The sequence below is a fragment of the Trachurus japonicus genome, chromosome 5, assembly GCF_045865225.1.
Source record: "Trachurus japonicus isolate A0001 chromosome 5, Traja_1.0".
In the NCBI taxonomy this organism is placed as follows: domain Eukaryota; kingdom Metazoa; phylum Chordata; class Actinopteri; order Carangiformes; family Carangidae; genus Trachurus; species Trachurus japonicus.
In genome coordinates, this window is record NC_140911.1 from 36,459,103 (window position 1) to 36,481,716 (window position 22,614).

Consider the following 22,614-nt stretch of genomic DNA (forward strand, 5'->3'; position numbering starts at 1 on the left):
ACGTAGGAGCAACACAGTCTCAGGTGAGTCATTTTTTGAGCGAGTCAGTCCTTTATTTTTCTCCAGTGCTTTCTTTAATGGTCCAATTGTTGGGTCCATATCTTGTGATGTCTGGATATCTTTTGGACTTAGCTGGTCCAGCACATTCATGCTAAGGTTCACTGGGAACACGTAGGCTTCTGGTACAGCGGCAGCAGGAGCTCCCAACTGATCCACCAATCTGTCGGGCTCCTCAGCCTCTTTACTGATACAGGCTCTTTTGCAGAGGGCATTGATGCCAGCAGGTGGGACACTAGTCCACTCTTTAGCTTCCTCTGGAGTGTATTGTCGAGACAACAAGTCAGCATCGATGTTGTGCCTCCCAGGACGATATTGGATGGTGAAATCGTAGGTGGCAAGGGCGGCGAGCCAACGATGTCCGACAGCGCTGAGTTTGGCAGAGGTCAACACATATGTTAATGGGTTGTTGTCAGTTCTTACAGTAAACTTAGCTCCATACAAGTAATCGTGAAACTTGTCCACGACAGCCCATTTTAATGCCAGAAATTCCAATTGATGGACTGGATAGTTGTGTTCTGAGTCTTTAAGCTTCCGACTGGCGAAGGCTACTGGTCTGAGGCCCTCAGGATATTCCTGGTTCAAGACAGCGCCTAGGCCGTTCATACTGGCGTCTACGTGTAAGATGTACGTCTTCGTGGGGTCAGCGAATGCTAACACTGGGGCATTGATCAAACAGTCACGGATACGCTCAAAAGCGTCCTGGCAGGCTTGAGTCCACCGTTCTCCGAAAGGCTCTGATGGCTTGAAATAGACTTTGCTTGGGTCGACACTTTTTTTGAACTTGGGGTCTTTCCAAGTGGGGGCGTAACCCTTGGTGAGCTCGGAGAGAGGACGGACAATAGCAGAGTAATTTGCAATGAATCTCCTATAATAACTGCAGAATCCGAGGAAGGACCTAAGCGGTTTCAGGTGAGTGGGCTCTTTCCAATGCTTGACTACTTCCACTTTGTCTGGATCAGTAGCTATTCCATTAGCGGAAACAATGTGACCCACATACTTAACCTCAGGCTGGCAGAATTGACATTTATCAATAGAAACCTTCAATCCGACCTCCTCCAGTCGATCCAGTACTTTGAAGAGACGTTGCTCGTGCTCTTCAAGTGTCTTGCCGAAAATGATGATATCATCCAAGTACACGAGAGCTTCCAGGAGATGCATATCGCCAACAGCTTTTTCCATTAAGCGCTGAAACGTTGCCGGCGCTCCTGTGATTCCTTGTGGCATGCGCTCAAATTGATAGAAACCGAGAGGGCAAATGAACGCCGTCTTCTCTTTGTCCTCCGGAGCCATCTCTATCTGGTAGTAGCCACTGCGCAAATCTAGGACTGAGAACCACTGACTGCCTGATAGAGAATCCAAGGCGTCGTCGATGCGTGGCATTGTGTACTGGTCTGGTGTGGTGCGATTGTTGAGTGTTCTGTAGTCGATACAGATTCTGATGCTCCCGTTCTTTTTGCGGACTACGACGATCGGTGAGGCGTAGGGGCTACGGGACTCAGTGATAATGCCAGCGGCCAGTAGTTGTTGTATGTGCCGCCGCACGTCGTCAATGTCTGCAGGGGCTAGTCTCCTTGACCTTTCCCTGAAGGGTCTGTTGTCATGCAGGCGTATGTGGTGTTCAACACCCTTGGCGCGACCAACATCCCACTCCTGAAGTGAGAAAACATTCCGCCTCTCAGCCAACTTCTGCTGAAGCCGACTCTTCCACTCTTCGGGGATGGGGGAGTCTCCGAAATTGAAGAGACTTGGGTCTATGGTTTCAGCTGTGAGGTCGGAAGGCTGGACTGGGGTAACTGTGTCCACAGCATACATCTCAGCAACGACGGTCCCAACTGGGATGGAAGTTGTCTTTTTGGACTCATTCTGAATGAGAACAGTAAAACTGTTGTTGTCTATGTCGGCGTCTGAGAGCACACCAGGCTGTACCAGCAGACCGGCAGGGAGTAACTGGGCAGTGGGTGCATCAATCAGTACAATGTCTTTGGACGGGGCACTCTGTCTTTCCACTTTGCACGTTGCATAGTACTTTGCACCTGGAGCAATGGAGAGTGAACCGGGTCCTTTCCACTTTATCTGTCCCAAAACTTCATTCTTTGTTAACTGCTCTTGTGCTTTAACAGGGGCGTAAACAGACTGAATTCTCATTGAGTGCACAGTGTTCTTGTCACTTTTTGTCTTCACCAGTTCCCATAGGCGGCGGAACAGAGATGTGTTGGTTCCAACCAGCACGGGGGTTTGTTGTTGGTTTCTTGGCTCAGGACAAATTAAGGCGAGCACTTCTACACGTCCTGACACACCAGTGATCTCCTCGGCAAACTCCATCTCAACCACAACGTATCCTTTGTAAGGATACTCGGCGTCAGCGAGGCCCCAGAGTCCAAGGCCAGAGAGGGGTTTTATCAGGACATCAGGTAAGTGTTTGTTGTACCAGCTTTCGAAGATGATAGTCACATTAGACCCACTGTCGATGAGAGCATCGCAGACCACATCATTAACTTTGATGGTGTGAATAAATGATGGACCTACAAGACCTTCAGGCAAGTCAGTGTTGTTCTCTGGGACTTCAACTTTATTGGTTCTAGCTACACACTGCTCTTCAGCTGTAGGTTTTGGGCTCTCTTTGCTGGGGGGAGGGGAAACTCGCACCAAGCGTATGAGCTTTCTGATGACTTTTTGAAGATTCTCAGGGGCAGTACATCTGGGGGCTATGTGGCCATTTTCCCCACACCGATAACAGAAAAACTCATCATTGTCTTGTCGGGGAGAGAAAACTCTGGACTGAGCGGGCTTGTGACCTGGAGCTGCTTTGTATCGGTGGGGCTGGGGTGTGTGTTCTCGTGGGGGGTCTGATATGTATTTTACTGTCATTACACTCATTTTACTTTCCAGGGCTTTCACTTGTTTTCTCAGTGATTGCAGTTCACTCTGTGACTCATTTTTCGGTTTTTGTTTCTCTTTAGGACCTTTAAAGGGCTCATCAGATGGTGACTGAGGTTGTAGGCTTCTCTGCTCTAACTGCGCTCTCAATTCTTGAATCTGAGCTTGCAGTTCACTCCTAGAGACTGATTCAGGTTCTTTCTCCTTTTCAGCTTGGACGGTGCGTACACGCTGAGGACGCAGGTGTGACACTTGGCTTTGTCTAGCTGACTGGCGACCTTCCTCTTCCATTACTTCCCTTAACAGGTTCAAGAATGTAGGGGGATTACTACTTCGCTCCCTAATTTTCAACTGAAGCAACATGAGTTCAGAGGTGGACCCTCTAAGAAGCTGCTCTAAACGAGCGCTGTTGGCAGCGCTAACAGGTAAACCACCTCCATGTACTACTTTGACAAGGGATCTCTCTACTCTTCGTAGGAACTCAGACAGACGCTCACCAGGCTGTTGGTGGAGGGCTCTAAACGACAGATATAGTTCTTCTGGGGACTCTACTGTACCAAAAATGCTCTCTATAGCCTGTATGTACTCACGTGGGCTAGCATCAGGTTGAGTCAGGCGGACAGCTTGAATGATTTCAAAGGCGGGCCCTTTGAGACTTTCCAGTATCCGACGTCGTTTCTCTTTGTCTGAACACTCACCTTCCTCCACTAAGAGTGTTGCTTGCTCCAACCAGTTGTCTAAGGTCTCTTCTCCAGCGGGGGTGGGACTGATCCCGGAGAATGTCCGCAGACGTCTGTATGGGTGACTGTCAGGTTGCTTGTTTGTTCTGCTCATAACATCACCGACTGCACGGATGATGTCTTCAGGGTTGCTGTTACTCTCTTTGGTCTCAGTAGGAGGGGGACATAGACCTTGGATGTCCTCTAAGGTTCTCCCTTCACTCTGCAAAAAGGTAAGCAACTTCTCTTCAAAGTTATCAGACTGAGGCTCTGTGTAGTAGACAGTTTTCCAACCACTTCCTTCACTTACAGGCATTATCTCAGGTGGGATTTTAGAGGGGTCGATCTCTTCACGACACTCACATAACACCATCAGCGATTGTTGTTGAGGGTGAAACATTTTGCCTCTAACTGTCACTTTTCCCAAGGCTTTGATGGTCTCTGCTGTGTCTTCAATGTCTCCTCTTGAAACACTTTCAGGCACTCCATATAACAGGAGGGCATGCTTTAAGTCTACTGATTCTCCTATGCACCAGTTAATTAGCTCACGTTGTGATGGACTGCTTGTTTGGATTGCCATTGTTGTACTTTACTTTAATTTCTTTTAGTTACTGTTAGCACGTTACTTTTACACTAATGCACTTAAGTTGTGGGGTCAAGTTACTTTTGCTTGTCTAATTCATTTTACTTTAATAAATCTCAGTTTATGTTAAATAATCCCAGCGGTGCCTCCATTTTATGTAACCCAGGTCCCATGTAGTTAAAAATAAAGCTAGAGTGGTTAATACTATGAGACTGGGCCTGGGCTCGTTGTAGGAAAATACAACCTTTTTTATGTTACTTCTAGAATGTGTACCTTTAATAATGTTTTCTACTTTAATAATAATGACCACCACAACTGTACTTTAAATGCAAAAATATTCCTTTCACAGGTATTTATTGACACAAAATAAAATAAGATTCAAATGTATTTTAGAATAAAATATATAAAATAAAAACACAGAATTATTCACAGTATGAATAAAGAGATTTTTTCAAATAGACTTCAGTTTCTTTCTTTTGGTTTCACACTTTCCTTTAACTTAAAATAAACCCTTTTGTTAGATACCTTCAAAATAAAATACCTTAAGTACCTTTTTAAATACTTTTGTTACAAGCAAAACCCTTTACTTTTCAAAAGAAAACCTTTTGTTTTTATACTTGAAAATAAATAATATTAATCCCTTTTTCAGAATCTTTAAGTTACCTTCAAACAGTACTCTTTAATTCACAACAACACAAACTCAGAAATGTACCTGTGGGCCCACACACATTCATATGAAACACTTAAATGAGATTTAACCCGTTGCAGGCCTGTTTATTGAAGCTTGTGTGCGGTGGGGCCTAAAAACTGTAATGGCCGCTTCACTCAGAGCTGAGCACAAAATAAAAAAGCACGTGCATGTGTATTTTAGTACTCACGAATCCAGGGTTAGTTAGTAGGGTAGAAGGGGAATGGGGGATGAAAGTCTCACGATGATAATGGCAATGGCGGTGGCAATGATGATCCAAACACACACTCGCGGGCAATGGCGTAGCGAAGGAAACACACAGCAGCAGCAGGACTCGGCACGACACAGCCGAACGCAGAACAGGGCAGAAGAACACACACAGCAGGGCCATCGGCTGGAAAACCCGTCTCTCTCTCCAAACGTCCGTCTCCTTAAAGCATATTATCCGAATTGAGCCACAACATCAAAAGCTATCTCATGGCGAATTAGCATTAGCTTTGCTTGAAATATCACAATGCAAAAGCTACGATATGCAGGCACATTAGCACCGAATGCTACCGCTAGCTAGCACGTCGCTAACCTCGTTACACATTCAGTCTCAGTTCACTATAACTGTTAGATATAGCACAAATACAGTCATACAGGCATACACATTATATTCACCTCTTGCAGGTCACACAGAAGTTTATATCAGGACCACGAGTAGTCGACCTCCACGATAAAACTTAATGCTTCCCACACAACACGATGCCTCCTCTCTTTAGCTCTCTGGTCGATAGCTTCTGGTTCTTTCCTCATGCGTGCTCACTACTTCCCACACTAACCTGCGGAACTAGTCCCGCCCCTTACACAGTGACTTTACTCTGATTGGCTTGCGAGTTTAACCACCAAAGGTAAAACAGGAATGAAATGATTGACAGGTAACAGGTTAGGTTACACATATAAACACGGCTTCTTCCTCTCTCTTTTTATCTCGAATCACAGTTATTTTACAGATTTAATGAACTTAAAGACCTTTATATGAATTTATCTTTAAACTGTAAATAGTCTTATTTATTAAACTGTACATATTATATTTATGCTTTTAACCAGCACACATTTTAACAGTTTTTAACTATTATGAACTCTATTATTTATGAACTTTTTTAATAAAGCATTTTATTATACTGTTAATTACTTTTTATGCTCTGTAACTTATATGATTTTTGTACAGGGCTACAAAAACCTGTCCAAAATGTGTTTTTTGCAATGTTTTAGTACCCCTATGATACCTGTGGAATTGTTGCCAGGAATGCCAGTCAGACTGTCTTTCAAAGACTGTAGCACGCTCAAATTTCGAGCGAGCCCAAATATAGAGATATCAATGTATTCGGGACAACCTCAGGTTTCCAGTGTGACCAAGTTTGTTAAGCTACCTTGTCAGAAAGGGAGCTAAAAACCTAATGATTTAAAGTCAGATGAAAATTTTGTGAGGGAAAAACAGCCATCTACATGTTTTCAAATGGTCCCTTGACCTGTCACCTAGATGTATGTGAATGGAAATGGGTTATATAGGTACCTACAGGCCTCCCCTATCAAGAAATACCTAATTTGTGTGAATCTAATGCAGTTTTGGGGGAGAACCATGCAGTAATTTGCATGCAGTAGCCTACAAATATGTCATTTCCGCCTATATACAAAATGGTGTATTTGACTATTTCTGCACACTGGGTGTTCATAAACAGTCACAAAATTGCATGAATTGGGTATGACTGGATAGCTGAGATGCTTGTGCATCCAATCAGCCTATTCAATTGTGATTTTAGTCCATAAAGTAGTGTATTGGCACAAATGGTGCTTATTGCTTATCATGAGCAATAATTCAATCACTCTTTAAAATGAACATTGGAGGATTTGTTCACGTGTGCTAAACAGTAATTTCACCAAATGTAGCCATTTAGTAACTATGTATGAAATGCAATAACTTATGGTCATAGGAGCAAGAAATATTGCAAACATTAACTACTGTAGGAACCAAGGACAAGTCCCCTATAGAATTCCTCTAGATGAAGCTTGATTTTAGTAGTTCTCTTCATCATCATAAATTTTTGCTTCAATGGTCTCATCTTGCTCTTCTTCCTCTTCTTCACTATCTGCCTCCTGTGTGAGTATGTCAACCAGAGATGGAGGCATTATGGGTCTAGCAGTCCACACTACTCCACAGTACTCCATAGTACTCCACAGTACTCCATCTTCATTCTTCTCTCATCCCTGGTGAAAATAATTTTGTAATATTATATGTTCTTGTTATACATAAAAAAGCAAACACAGTTAACAATATAATATTATTTACCAGATGTAGGTCATTTAGGCTGCTCAGAGATGGGCGTAGCTGCCTGTTTGTAACCTGCCACTCCAAAAGAAAGTTAATGCAGTGCATGTGAAGATGATACACAAGATGGTCAGAGACGATGAGTCCCTCTCAGCTAAGTCTGAAGTGGACCTTAGACACCTCCCACCATCACAATGCTGTCGCCATCCACCACAGTGCTGTCTCTCCACCCACATTGATCGCTGCAACCATAGAGTTGCAGGTTACAAGCGGGCAGCTACCTTGGACTGCTGGACCGATAATGCCTCCATCTCTGGTTGACATATTCACACAGGAGGCAGATAGCGAAGAAGAGGAAGAACAACAAGATGAGACCATTGAAGCAGAGACTTTTGATGATAAAGAGGAATACTAAAATCAAGCTTCCTCTGCAAGAGGAATTATGTATGGGACATGTCCCTGGTTCCTACAGTAGTTTATGTTTGCAATTTTTCTTCCTCCTATACCATTAGTTATTGCATTTCATACATGAGCTCTTGAGGATATTATTGTGTTAAGTTACTGTGTGTTTAGAGTAATGACTGTTCAGAGGAAGGAACTGTTCATGATTTGTCCTGGACCTGATGGACCTGTACCTGCTCCCAGAGGGCAGCATGCTGAACAGGTGATGGTTTGGATGGGAGTGATCACTGAGAATTGCTGTAGCTCTGGAGAGGCAACAGAGCTAGCAATATAGTCCAGGGAGGGAGGTGGACAGCTGATCACTTCTTCTGCAGACCTTATCACTTTCTGCAGTCTCTTCCTGTCAGTCACAGTGCAGCCAGCATACCATACAGATGGCATGGCATACACCAGCAAACTCTCAATTGAGATGAGAAGGTCTTCCTGCAGTTTGTTCCATCTCAAGACCCTCGGAGGGGGAGACGTTGCTGGACTTTCTGGACGAGGACAGTTATGTCAGCTGACCACGATAGATCCTCTGAGATATGGATCCCTACAAACTTAAAGGTGGAAACCCTTTCCGCAAGGTCAGGAGGGGGGGGGTTCAGTCTTGTGCCTCCAAAAGTCAGGATGGAAGAGCTTGTCACCAACTTTAACAGACTGTGGATGGTTAGAAAGAAAATTCTTAATCCAAGCACAGGTGGTAGGAGGGAGGTTTAGTGTGACCAGCTTGTCTGGTATGATGGTATTGAATGCCGAGCTGTAGTCGAAAAGCATCTTAACTTTCCCTGAAAATTGAGTAAGTGTGGAGGATGCCACCCTATTCCAGCTGAGATGAAGATGTGCTTTCGTGGTTGCTATGCTAGTGGAGTAAAGGTTAAAGGCCTGGAAGTGGAGATGAACTGGGTCCTTTCTGCCGTCAATTATCAAGGGAAATGTCAACTCCCTGCCCATCAAGAGTGATGAGCCGGAGATATTGGACTCAGAAAGTAGATTGTTTCAAAATCATAACAATTGTGTACATCCCACCAACGGCTGCTGCTCAAGTTCAATGCAAAGTTTTCCATGCAGTCGTTGCTAGGATACAGGCCAAACATCCTGAGGCACTGACCTCAATGACGTTTCCCTGATGGACTCACTGGGGGATGTGGTGGAGAGATGCACACTGAAGATGGAGGAGGCCATTCTGAATAACTTGGATCATCCTCTTCATGACACCTTGATGGACCAGGAACGCAGTGGTGGTGGACGGCTCCTCTGTCTTCACTGCAGGACGAAGAAAGCCATCAGGCTGAAGGTAGCTACAAAGAGTCTTCTCTTCTGCAAATTGTCAGAAGACTCTTCTGCGAATGGTCGATCACAGACAAATTAATTTGTAAAGTAATTTGTATTCGTATTTGTAACAGAAGTCCAAGGATGTTCCAGGTAGCGTCCTCGGTGGACCTGCTTGTCTTGTCGGCAAACTGATGGGAAGCAGTCCTTGATGTGCCTTAGGACCAGCCTCTCAAAGCACTTAGTGACCACGGGTGTTAGGGTGATGGGTCTGAAGTCAATGAGGCCGCTGATGGTGGTGGATTTGGGAACAGGGATTATGGTGGCTGATTTCAGGCAGTGGGGGACAGTGGCTTATGTCAGTGAGAGGTTGGATATTTTTGTAAATACAGTAGACAGCTGATCAGCACACACTTAAAATACTTTGCCAGGAACTCCGTCAGGATCAGCAGCTGTCTTCTGATTCACTGACTTAAACACACTTGTGAACCTGATGTTCTTTGAGGGAGAGTGTGTCCGTGGATATGCTCAGAGGAAACTATGGGCAGCGGTGTGTGGGAGGCTGGAATGCTTTGGGTTTCTCAAAGCGGGTAAAGAAGTGGTTTAGCTCCTCTGTTAAAATGACCTTACAGACCCAGCCATGTTGCCCTGATAATATGTGTTTTAGGCCTTCCCACACTTGCCTGGGGTTGTTGTTTAACATGTAATCCCAACTTGTTCTTATCGGCTTTATTGCTCAAGACAAGCAATAAGCACCATTTGTGCCAATACACTACTTAATGGACTAAAATCACAATTGAATAGGCTGATTGGATGCACAAGCATCTCAGCTATCCAGTCATACCCAATTCACGCAATTCTGTGACTGTTTATGAACCCCCAGTGTGCAGAAATAGTCAAATACACCATTTTGTATATAGGCGAAAATGACATATTTGTAGGCTACTGCATGCAAATTACTGCATGGTTCTCCCCCAGAACTGCATTAGATTCACACAAATTAGGTATGTCTGGATAGGGGAGGCCTGTGGGTACCCATATAACCCATTTCCATTCACATACATCTAGGTGACAGGTCAAGGGACCATTTGAAAACATGTAGATGGCTGTTTTTCCCTCACAAAATTTTCATCTGACTTTAAATCATTAGGTTTTTAGCTCCCTTTCTGACAAGGTAGCTTAACAAACTTGGTCACACTGGAAACCTGAGGTTGTCCCGAATACATTGATATCTCTATCTTTGGGCTCGCTCGAAATTTGAGCGTGCTACAGTCTTTGAAAGACAGTCTGACTGGCATTCCTGGCAACAATTCCACAGGTATCATAGGGGTACTAAAACATTGCAAAAAACACATTTTGGACAGGTTTTGTTCCGGGGATCACCCAAATCTCTATTTTAGAGGTTCCAAGGATGCAAAAAATCCAGACTAGAAAAAAAAATAAGGGGGGTGCACGTGAACCCCTCCTGGGGCTCCTACTACACCCATGTGTCGGGCCACATCGGGTTTCAATCAATACGGGGATAAACTTTTCACACAAGCCCTCTAAGCAAATTTTTATTTGGGGCCTGCTATTACTGCCAATAATACTGATTATTGATTATTTACACACCTACTACAAACTTATTTAATTTTTCTAATCAGTCATTACGAATCATCATCCTAGCCTGGCTTCTTTTTACACATCTAGCCTAGGTTTTCTTTTTTTTTAATCAGAAATGGTACCAAATTCAGCTGAATGTGCAGCCTGGGGTTGATTTACACTTAACATTCAAATGATATAGTACTCAAGTGTGATGCTATGAACTAGGCCTACAAAAAGTAACAAAATAAACCAATAAACAATGCATTTGCTGTAAACATCTGCTTTTTAATCTTTGGTTTAAAATAAACTGCACAAGTGCACAAATGTGCAACAACAACTTGAAGTGCAACAACTAAGGGTAATTGTAATTATGCAGGATTTCTGTAGGGATCGACAGAAGTTACGCACTACAGATTTAAAAAAGTGAATTGTTTTTTGGGGTCCCAGTGGGCATGAGGCCCTAAGCAGGTGTTAAGTTTGCTTATGTTTGGGCTGGCTTTGTCTGCAAGCATAACTAAACAATCACAAGTGGCTTAAGGGTCAACAGGTAAGATCACAGAAAAAAAAGAAAAACACCCTGGACAGGTCGCCAGTCTATCGCAGGGTTAACATACAGACAGACAACCGTTCACACTCACACCTATCAGAGTTAGAGTCACCAATTAACCTCACCTGCATGTCTTTGGTCTGTGGGAGGAAGCCAGAGTATCCAGAGAGAACCCACATGCACAGGGGGAATATGCAAACTCCACACAGAGGGGCCCCACGGGCCTGATCAATATCACCAATATCACCGCAATAAAAGAAATCCTCCTCCTCCTCTGCTTTAGTTGTGAAAAAATGTGACCATGTTTGACATTGCAAACAAACATAAAACCCCAGTCTATAACTCCTTGCCATAGCTACATAGGTGGTTTGCAGCTGACGTCACATGGAACGTCACAACTGCAGATGGGATGGGATGGGATGGCAGGAAGTGTTTTGCCGTCAGGATAACGGTTGGAAAATGCCCAAGTTTTGCGCTGCTACGGCTGTACAAACCAGTCAAACCGGGAAAAACGAAATAATAACAACATTGAGGGAGAAAGAAGTTATTATCTCAATTATGTGACTGAAACATGGCATGTAATTCCCACCAGCCGCGTGGTGTTCACAGCTCGGGGCTGTTCACCACCTGACGGCGGAGGAAGAGATGTCATAAGACGACCGAGGCAGATGCAACTTTTCAATGATGCGCCACAAGTCTGAGGCGCCCCATCTGCCTCGGCCGTCTTACTGACCCACCGTCCGCCCGATCCTCCGCCCGATCCTCCGCCCTTCGGCTCCAAGCTGCAAACACCCCACAGATGAAAGCGGGGCGGTTGGTTTTTGCTCCAGTCCAGTCTCTCCACTCTGCTGGCCTTTTTTTTCACATTTCCTCAGTGTGTATGGATCACATCCGATATCTTTTTCTATTTTTAGACAATACCTGCTATTTGCAGGCTTACCCAACACTTTTGAGTACTCGCTTTCCATTCATTTCCAATCACCGTTCTCCACTTCCTGCCGCCCATCTGAACTTCACGCGTCATTGGAATCATGTGACTGCACATCAACTATTGGTGCACATAAAATATTACCTGGTTGTGGATTATCATTGAGCTGTTAGATTGACTCCGCCTATGGAATGATGCCAATATGTCATGATTACATGCAAAGCAATTAGCTAGCGGTGATGTTACACAAGCATGACATATTATGGATTTGCACCGTCAACAAAAGTGGTCACTTACTACCTTACGTCATTTAATTGCAATATATAGTATGACATGAGCATACACTTACACTGTCGTTACATAATGCAGCCCTAATTTCAGACCCGCCAATTAAATCCTGAACACAGAGATGTTGAAACAGCCTCTGAGGCCTAGCTCCACAATGACATTATGAATGGCAAAAACGCTTTTTACATGTTTACCCACTCTTTAAGTTTCCACACGCTAATGTCATTGGAAAATTCCGAGCTCAGACACTTTGAGGAATTGGGGCTGACTGATTTGGGAATCACTGCAGAAAACAACTTTAGAGATATTTTATGATATTGAGAAGTGTAAAATGATTTCCTGGTTCATAATGAATTGATGGGACCACTGACCAACACAGTTCAGGTAACTAATGGAAAAGGAAATCAGCAAAGTTTGTTTCTCACCACAAACCTTGATGTTTTTGACCTTTGAGATGACTTCTGTGTGGCCTACTTGTAATTTTACTGTCCTAAACTGAACTCAGTATGAGCAGAGCTTTCATTTGAGCCTAATATTTAGGCTCTATGACGATTTTGAAAAATGGCCATTTAAAGGGCCAAAAATTGGCGTCCATCTTGAATTTGAAGGTCAAAAATAGGTCAAATCAATAAATCTACATCATTTATTAACTTCTTGACCCAAATAGTCATAGAAACCATGTATTATGCAGCACTGGGGGCCAAACCATTGAAAAGATAATTTCCAGCTTGGCGGATGGTAGCCATTTTGGATTTAGGGCTCTCAAAAAATTTCCCCACATTTTTGGGCAGGGCACCCTAGCTAAATTTTCTATTTAACCTTCATAGATAACAAATCCAGTGAGAAACGAACCTTCGCTCTCCACGGTCACGGAACTTCTATAAATGACCCAACTAGATGGCATCCATTTGATGAACTCAGACTGCTGAGGCTAGCTGTTGTAATGGCTGGTAGAAACAGGAAGTATTAGCCCAATTACATTTGGAAAACCTGTATCAGTGTTCGTATACACTTGACTGTTATTTTAAGACAGACTAGTTGTTATGTTTTTGGGTTGGATGCACTTTATTGTTACCAAAATGATTAGTGGTCTATTCTGTAATTGCCCGCTCAGGCATACTTTTAATTTGGCTTTCAACCTCTCCTCTCTCTAGAGCAGTTGTTCCCAACCTTTTTTGGCTCGTGACCCCATTTTGACATCACAAATTTCTGTCAAGTTTTTTGTTTTGTTGCTGTTCAGTCACAAATATTGTCCATCTCATCCATTTCTCTTGGATTCTCTTTTGTATTTGGTGTAGTTGGCGACGTTCCCGAGCTGGCTCTGCGACACCGAGTACACGGAGTCTGCGTGGTCGTAAATACTGAGCTTTGCGCGCACGGGTCTGGCGGACGTCCGCTTTGGGTCTGCACTGAGTCCGCCTCGAGTACGCGCGGATGTCCGCGGACTCATGTACGCCCGAGTATGTGGGGTCCTTTACTCTGTGTAACGTGACGAGCAGTACACATTTTGTAGCCAGTGCTTACTTTGTCAAACAGTATGCTGTGTCTGGTGAGTGTTACTGTGTGTGATGTGCATTACTGGTACCATGGAGAGCTACAGGGGTAGCAGTGGTGAGGGGAGGGGTGGGGTGGGTTACACTGAGCCATAAGTGCCGGCTGTATCGTTGTAATAACACAGAAATCCTCTAGGGGGCGATAGAAGTTACGCACTATAGCTTTAAGCGGTGTGTCATTTTTTCCATTGTGTAGATTTCCTCTACCAGGTGAGTCCATTGCTCCTGTGTAGGGACGTCTTCCCTTCCCCATTTGTGATAGCTTTCTTAGCTACTGCTAGTAATATTTTTTACCAAATACAGTACTGTACAAGACATTGGAATCTTATATCCAAGTATTTTCAACAATGCATCGTGTAACATTTTCCAAAACCGTCTGATTTTATCACATTTCCAGAAAATATGTGAGTGATCCACATTCATTACTCCACAGTCTCCCCAACAAGGTATATTTTCTTTGGGTGAAATAAAAAAAAAAAACGTCTCAGATTTTCCAGGAGAACTCCCTCCAGATCCGCAAACTTGTGGATGTGTGGTGTATTTACCACATGTTGAGCCACTCTTCATCTGTGATTTTTATCTTAAATTCTGATTCCCATTTTTCTTTTATGTATTTAGTTGAGTGTTTATTTGATATCAATTTTTTATATAACCCGGATACAAATTTAAAGCAGAAGTAAGTGATATATTTGTGTTAATATAAGTCTTAAATAGTTATATCTTCCGACAGCAATCACTTACATAGAGTGTTTGGACCGAAACACGGGTCTGTCAGTCACTCTGCTCTGCTCTGAGCCGAGGAGAAAACATTTATCGTATCCTACAGTTTTTATCCAATGAGGAGAGAGAACGGCATGCAGGGCTGTGTGTGCAGCCAAGGGACGCCGTGAATGTGGCGACGTAGGGACGAGGACTGTTATGGTGCGTTCAAGGAAACTCGTAGACTTGTGTTTTTCCGTCCTGTGAAGTTGTATCAGTTCGATCTGGTACAAGTTCACGGGTTGGAAGTTACGAGTGGCCGTTATAGTGACTTTCACAGGTAAAACAGGTCAGAAAAACACGAGTGGGTTGCCTGGAACGCTACAAAGTCGTAAGTTGTGACTTGAAGCTGTAATTTACGATTTCAAAAGCCTGCCTCGAACGCAGCATTAGCGAAAACGACCGGATCGCTTACTTCTGCTTTAACTTTGGTTTCTTTGTATGTATTGATTATGAGTTGGATCACACCATTCACTTCTCCGGAGGGGTCCATCCTGATCTCTTTCATAAAGTAATCGGTACCTATAGAATATAGTTTATCCAAATCATATTTTTCTTTTATATTTTGGAAACTCTCCAGCTGTCCATTCTTCACTAGAACACCCCATGCTGTGATTCCCTTGGGTGTTCAACTCAGATATTTTTATATGCTGCATTTTATTTGAACTGGATTTATATTTGAGAAAGTGAAAATATATAGAATACAGTTGTTTAAGATTGTGTGTGGTGTTTTTAATCATAATTTTCAAAAGAATAATAATTAGTTAAAAGAATATTTTCATCAGTCATTTTTTTCATCAATTACAAGGCATTTCAGGTGACCCCATTTAAATTCCAGGCGACTCCAAGGTTGAAAAACACTGCTCTAAAGCCATTTTCAGAGAGAGCTCCCTTAAAATGGAAATAGTGTGACTTTAACTTAGTTTGCTTTACTTAAATCTAAATGAGTATTAATAACATTATTATTATCATTGTTTTTAGAAGGAAAGAGATCCTGACGTTCAACAGTTTCAGATACAGGTCAAGCTATATTTAGTTTGTAGGTTAAAGTGAGACACTACAACACAAGCTCTTGCTCTCACTGTGAAAATAAGTACATTAAACATATTGTAAATGACCCTTCTCCCTCTTGTGTGTGGTATTACTCTATTAATGGCCACAAGTATTCTGCAAAGCCATTACAGGGTATCACATTCTCAGTGAGTCATATGAGGCTAATCGCTTCAGGAAATACTTGTGGCTGACATGTATGTTTTACTTCTACCTATCTACGTGTGCTGCAAATGAAGTGAAATTGTGCAGCTAAAGCACGTCTACAGCTGGTTTCATCGGGGTCAACCCCGCAAGCCTGGTCGTGTCCCATTTTAAGAAGTCACCCCTAATCTCTGCTGATGGTTGAGGCACACTGCAATGTGTTCCCCACTGGCAGACTTCTGTGTAGTCCCCTATGCATAATATCCATGCAATTCTGCCTCTGACAGATATGTGTTGTAATCTCTTTGAAAATGAGCATTTGCAACATGTAAGAGCCTCAAAGCTGCGGGTCTGAGAAGTGTGAGGGAGAAAATGACATAGAAAAACTGCAATGTAAAAAATCTCTGCCTTGAGTCTGGCCTATTATCCGTGTTTCCGTGTGGAGTTTGATATTTTCTTTGAAAGCGTCTGTCATTGTTCCCTAATGATAGAAACATTTTTCATGTTAAAGGATTTCTAATGTTCTCATTAACAGTGCGGATGACCACCTGGTTGATTTCAGGAAGTTTTACTTGTTAAAAGAGTGTTTGTGTGTGAAACAGATGTGCGATTACACTTGTAGCATGTAAATGTGCACCATGCTCCTGATTTTGTGGAATGACAACTCTACAGCATTAGGAGTGTTATAACACCATTCATTAATTCTAGAGGGGAAAAAAACTTGCACTTGACAACTGGCAACTATAAAAAAAAAACAAAAAAAACAACAAAACAAAACAAGAAACTAACATCAATGTTGGTTTACACAGTTAATTTAGACTAGATGCCAGTTTCTTTGATGATGTTTCTGGTCCTGTCTGTGTTCATGTCAAGAGGCATCCGTGAAATATCGCCGATGGTCCTGTCGGCCGATCGCGAGCCATCGCTGTTGTGTTTCACTGAGAAGCCACACGGTGACAAAGATGAGGCAGGCAGCTCCTCTAACTTCACACTCTCATCACTTCTCTTCTCCATCTGACAGTTGCTGGCAGCTTCGAGGCTCATTACCGCCACCTAGATTGGAGTGAGGACTTTACTTTTTTTTTTAAATATTCACTCAGACGTATTCGTCGTATGACCGTGTGCACCGAACCGTGACGGCACGGGATGAATACAAATACCGTTACACCTCTAATATAGATGTATAAGGGGGGCTTTGATTTTATTCTGAAAGACACGCAAACCCACAATTTTGCTCCCCCGAAGCCTGCATCACACTCATGTGATGGGTTTTTGAGGGTGAGTGCTGGTATTTAAAAATCAGATTGCAGAGGGAGAATAGCGCCGTTTGGTTGACCTATCTGCTGGCTGCTTCGGATGGAGGGCAAGTTTTGGACGGGGCAGACCAACAGGTCTGTTCGGACCGTGACTGCCTTCTAGATTTCCTCATCTTTTCAAGAGGGGCGGGGGCTCATGCTGGCGGGGCGTGCTCGGGGAAACACTGATGGTACATCTGTTCCAGAGTACATATTGTACACACGTATCAGTTTGAGAGATGAAATGTCTTCATCCTTGTGTTTTGGGGATGCAATTGAAGACCACGTTAAATAAACTTATTACTTCAATATTTAATCTCTGACAAATATTGACTACAATTTTTGGTAATGGTTTGGAAAGACATCTTGATAATCTTCTCACTTCCTACTACGCTGTGCTCACAATTCACTAATGGAAATGTTAAATCTTCAAAACCATTTGCATAGAGTGATGGAAATAATTAAAGCCTGTCCTGCTCTGTACCTGAGCAATTAAACTGGTCAAAATTGCGACGTGGTTAATAACTGACAAGTTTGTATTCAGATCAAGGTTTCAGGTAAGAGGCAGTTCCATTGCTACATATTTGGATAGTAATTCACTCTGAGTAATATTGTATTTATTTTTTAAATTGTATCGTAATTTGAGTAATTCATAGAGAACAAAGTGTTAAGCCATGATGGCTGATGGTCATCTGTCGCTGTGGGCTGTCACAATCATAAAATTTTAGTTGAGAATTAATTGCCATACAAAAAGCTGCGATTTTATTATCTTTTTCTGACCATTTTATGCCACTATTATAGTATAAACCTAAAAATAGTTTAATAATATACACCTTATGAAAAAGAAGAGCCACTGATTGAATTAAACGTTGGAACATATAAATAAAAACTACATTTCTGTTTGCCTTAAGGCTTTGCAAATAAATCCATGATGCTAATGTCAATAGATGCTCATCGAAACGCGGTCGTCGAATATTACAAATTAAACGCCTCTAGATAAACAGTTTGTGGCGCTTCACTCATGTGCCATTAAACCATAGCAGAAGAAGGGGGCACAACGTGATGATGCCATTAAAAGAGCACCAGTGAAACCTCAAACAGTGGAAAACGAAGAGGAAATAGTGATGGAAATATGACATTTCTATTAGTTTCATCCAGCTGTTTTGATACAGATGAATGGAAACAATTTTAACAATTATGCAAAAATAATTGAGGTCAGCTCAAATAATTGTAATCAGGCAATTATGTAATGATTGTAACAGGCCTACCTCCCACGCTGTAAGACCTAGATGCCCTGTGAGGGAATGCATCAGAGACGCATTCCAAGTCCATTGCGTAAGAATGAAGCTGTCGGGGGCCCTTAAAGACCAAGCTGACAATCAGCCGTTGGACATAATTTGGCTGTGTGTGGCTGACTCGGGGCTGGGGTTTTAATGGTGTGTCCAGCAACATTATCTCTGGTTGGCCCTTATCAGTGGCTGTTTGGCCAATTCTCAGAGAGTTGGATGAAGTCAGTGAGAGAAAGCCTGCATTCAAGACTGACATTAATTCACCTATGCTAAAATGCTTACTGAGCATTGTGTCACTCAAAATGACCAGAGCAGGGCACCATACATTGAGTATTGATTACCATTCATTTGTTCTACCTCTCCAGGGAACCATGAGTCACAAGGAAGTATATACATATATGATCAAACAACTGATTTGTATTAGCAAGCACTTGAACACGGAAAATGCTCCAAATGTATTGACATATTATGAATGATTTCAAATCACTGAAGTACATGTGAGACTGTTTGTCAGGTGATATTAGCAAAAAAAAAAAAAAAAAAAAGCCATTCAGAATGACTGCTAATTCTGCTGGAGGAGGTAGGCATTGTCTCTTGTGGTGCAGGAAGGCAAGGTAATGCTTTGCCATCCTTAAATATCAACTTACATTAGAGATTAGAGAACCACATTATAGACAATAAAAACTGATTTGGGGTCAGCCCCATGCCCATTTCACTGTTCTCTTAATGCCACAACTGATTTCTTAGCGACCAAGACAAACAGATTTGTTTTCTCGGCTGGTAACACTGCAACTTAAGAACTGCTACACATTGCAACATTAGTCAATATGGACCTCAGTGTCCACTCAGCCAGAGCTGGACAAGATCATTTCTGTCTGCAGTCTCACATCCTCCACAAATGTCTAGGGCTCTCACATATATCCACTTGGCAGTTCATCCTAACACTCAGAAGCTGGGGAAGTTGTCTTTAGCAACAGTTCTCACATGAATTCCCAGGTGATTGCACTATACTGCTGTTCACAGGTGCCTCAATGAGAAACAAACACAAAGGTCACCTCACTGGTTTCTGCGCAACACAACTCACTCTCACCAATTGATTCATGTCATCTTGGTAGATGGGTCCAGTGACAGAGCCTTTTAAGCCTTGTGTGCTGTTCCACACAACAAGCTTAAAGCCATGTGTGTTGTAAATGGCATCTGTCCTTGGGGAGACATTTTTAAGGGTTTGTAGAATCAGGTTGATATTTGGTCTGTTTCTTAAGCCAGCATTACTAATGCTGTTAAACATTTTGTTGTTTTGTTTCATTGCATGTCTAATTTACCATAGACAGTGTTCCCTGAGGAAAGCAAGAAGGAATCCCAGCCATTGTTCAGCAGTTTTGTTTGCTGATATTTATAATCTTTCATTAGGGCATGTTATTCTTCTTAGTTATATGTAAATACATTTTACTTATCCAATCTGACAAACATTTATCTAGCTTTTCAGATAAAACATGAGCCCTTTTTTAATGGTGCCCTATTGAACTGAGACACCACAAATTAAGAGCATGGTAGCACATGCTAGCCACTTAAAACACAACGACAATATAATATAAAAGGAATTCCACACTTACCCTCGATAGCACTCAATTCTCCTTTAACAGTGCAGCTGTGTGAGCTTTTAAATCTGATGTGGAATTATTTCAAGAGACACTGGCACACGTTAATCTGACTTTATTGGTGTATAGTTTTTAGGATCACCTAGACTTAACATAAAAATAACAAATTGCTTCAGCTAGCACAAAGCTATCAACAGGCTGGCATATTGTCACATCCATAAATGCAATAGACTCTGGGTGTGGTTAAATTATGTTTGTATTTGAATTGTGACTGGAATATTGCTTGCACAAATGAACTACAAATGTGTAGCCTAATTAGCTTTGTGAGAATGAAAATGCTAACTGGATTATTATTATTCTTCATTTTCATCTAATTGTTTACTCAAATAACATACATATGTGCACAATCATAATTACCTCATGAATATTGTTGAGTTATATTTCATTTTCAAATTAAAATAATTATTTTGATATAGTCCCCTGTAGGCTTCCACAGTCAAGGATGGAGAATCTGCCTAGGGTGCTCATGGACGTTAAAGCAAGATTCCCAACTTAATTAAACAGGATTTTCTATTTGAAAAACTGATCTTGGTTTAGACAATCCAGCAGTAAATGTATTCTCTTTTCTGCTATTTCTGATAAGCAGTGAACCAGGAAGCTAAAATATTCCCCCAAAATTCCACATTGGATGAAGGATTTAGAAATAGTCCAAAAATGTATCCAATTAAAGGGCCAAGGTTAAAAACTTTTCATGTCTGACAATTCCGAAAATTCGTCCTCGCTTTCCTCAGCTTCAAGTAGAAGCAAAAGAAGGCATTGGAGTGCGAAAGTGTTCTTTTTGAATGACCATCCTTGCTAAAAAATACCACCTGAATATTTTTGGGTACAAAGGGCCTTAGTTGGCCATAACCCATGCTCTTTGCAGTATTTCACCAGCATGCTTCAAACCTAAAGTGGCTTCTTCATGTAGAGCATCTGGCCTATCATGCTATCAGTGACATCAGCTGGGTCAATTCTGCATGCCACAATGTTGTTGTGCGATCAGTGGGTACCACGATTACTGACAGATGCCCCTGCCTGACTCTCCAACAACAGGGATCAGGTGTGGTGGCGGAAAAACACAGAGAAGCTTACATTTCTTACATATTTTTCTGCCCATTCGCCTTAAAAGCACAGAGCACACAGCCTAATGGCACATATTTATTGTTGTTTATCACTGTCACCAGTTTTTCAATCAGTCAAATGGCAGTCACAGTAACAATCAGTTTCTCTCTTTTCAATTAGGTTAGAGGTTGGCTACTTTTAACAAATACTAAAGGAATAACTCATCCAAATCCAACAACAATAACAATGGAGACATGAAAAAGAAAGAGAGGGCAAGAAAATCAAGTGATTGTCTTAATGCCATTCATGTATATATCTGGAAATAGAGTGTTCACCTGAATAAATAAAGGTAAACTAAGTTTGCAAGATGTTGAATTGAAGTGTTACTTTGGAAGCTACAACATCACACAAAGTAAATGGGTTCAGACCTACAGCTGAAATAAATTATTCAATGTGTAGTAAGGTTGTGCAGGTATTCAAAAATATGTTGAGTTTAAATGTAAGATTTTTTTTAGATTCCTGTATAGAGGAGACACAATATCCATTATTCTCAAAACACAAAGTGAACTGAAGACGCACATCGGACCACAAAGGCTTTGATTTTTCTTTTGCAGCATGTTTCTGCAAAAGAAACTGCTTCATCTTCGATTTGGCTGTAGTATCCTTTTTCGTCCACACATTGTTTGAATGTAAGGGATCCAAAGTTACAGTGTCGTGTAAGAGTCCACATGCGGCAGCAGCCAGCAATCACATGGCATAAACTATTCCTTCATAAAACAATTTATTCCCTGCACTTAAATCAAACATATGGTGCAGCTCATCTGCATTTATTGGCTGTTTTCAACTGGCTTGCGGAACTTTATATAAAAAACATGAAACTGGACAAGGTGTTTCCAAGGAAAGTAATGTTGCATATTTGTACACAATTAGATAAGATCTGTGTCCATTCAATAGTCATCAGTGAGTGTCTGAGCAAAGCATCTCTCAGTGGCAGTCGGCTACAGTGTATATACTCACAAAATAGTTAATGGCCAAGAGAGAGTGTTAGTGGCATCACAACAAAGTAATTCAAAGGAACAAGTGCTTAATGATAACTGGAAAGACAAGAAGAATGAAAGGAGACAGAGTAATCCTCTTAGATGGAGTCAGTTCTATCTCTGTGTCAGGTTTCCTCTTCCTTGCAATCCCTCAGATCCCAAATAAAAAGCCCAAAAAACATTTTAAGGCTTAGTGATCTGCGTCTGTAGTACAAAGAGAAAGGTAAGCACATGAAAATCGTATGCAGACTCACACGGCTGGAAACTCCTCTTTGTTAGTGGGTAAGATGCCATATGGATGGCAACACGTTCAGCTCTGTTACCCCAATAAATTACTGTTGACACTGCCCTCTAGAGATGTGTGATAGTGCATTAGTACTGCAGACCTTAACCATGGAAGCATCCAGTCTGTCAGCAGATGGGGAGAGGGGTGTCGGAGAGTCTCTGGCTTTGCATTTACATGTTCATAAAAGTAAGAATTAATATA